We start from the raw sequence: 866 nt of genomic DNA on the forward strand, positions 1-866 counted from the left end.
CAGTAAAGCATCCTAGGGCCAGGCCTCCCACCTTCTCTGTTCTGCATTCCTGCTCCTCAGTGTCTTATTCCCAGGTAAAATGTGAAACTGAACAGAAACTCCAAGATCAGGCTATTTTCAGGGAGACCCAGGCTAAGTGCACCAGGCTGGTGCAATTCATGGTCAATATTGGGTAGATGCCTACTGTAAAGTACTAACTAACTCTTAACCCTGAACCACTGCTACAGTTAGCCTACAGAAGAGTTGCATGCTGGTGTATCCAGGTGGGGCTAGTCAGGGTTCTCTGAAGGAACAGAAATGATAGAATGAACTAATAGATATTAAAAAAGAGATTATTAGAGTGGCTTGGGTAGTTCTGCTGTGGCTGTCTCCTGACGGAAAAGCTAATGATCTGGGACTTATTCATTCCACATGACTGATGTCTTAGCAGTCCCATACTGTACTGGAGCCCTAGGAGGTCCTAGAGAACTGCCAGTTTTCAGTCCATTTGGAATCCACAAGTGGCTTCTAACAGCAGTGAAGGAATGCTTTAGATCAGGATAGACAAACTAGCCAGTGAGAGAGATGGCTAGTAGGCATAATGCAAAACATTCCTTTTTTCATATCCTTTTAAGTGAACTGTCACCAGAAGGTATAGCCCAGGTTTAGAGTGGAGCTTCTGACATTAAATAATCATGATTTAGGGTAGGTCTTCCACATCAAATAATCCAATGAAGAACATGCACTCACAGGTGCGTCTAGCTGCTTGAGTTATTTTAGTTATTTCCAGAGTTTTAATTAATTCCAGATGTAGTCAAGTTGACAACCAATACTAGCCATCACACAAAACCTAAGTAATTCTAGAAATAAAGATTGTAGACAGTTGC

Source organism: Mesocricetus auratus, unplaced genomic scaffold, assembly GCF_017639785.1.
Source record: "Mesocricetus auratus isolate SY011 unplaced genomic scaffold, BCM_Maur_2.0 Super-Scaffold_100007, whole genome shotgun sequence".
In the NCBI taxonomy this organism is placed as follows: Eukaryota; Metazoa; Chordata; class Mammalia; order Rodentia; family Cricetidae; genus Mesocricetus; species Mesocricetus auratus.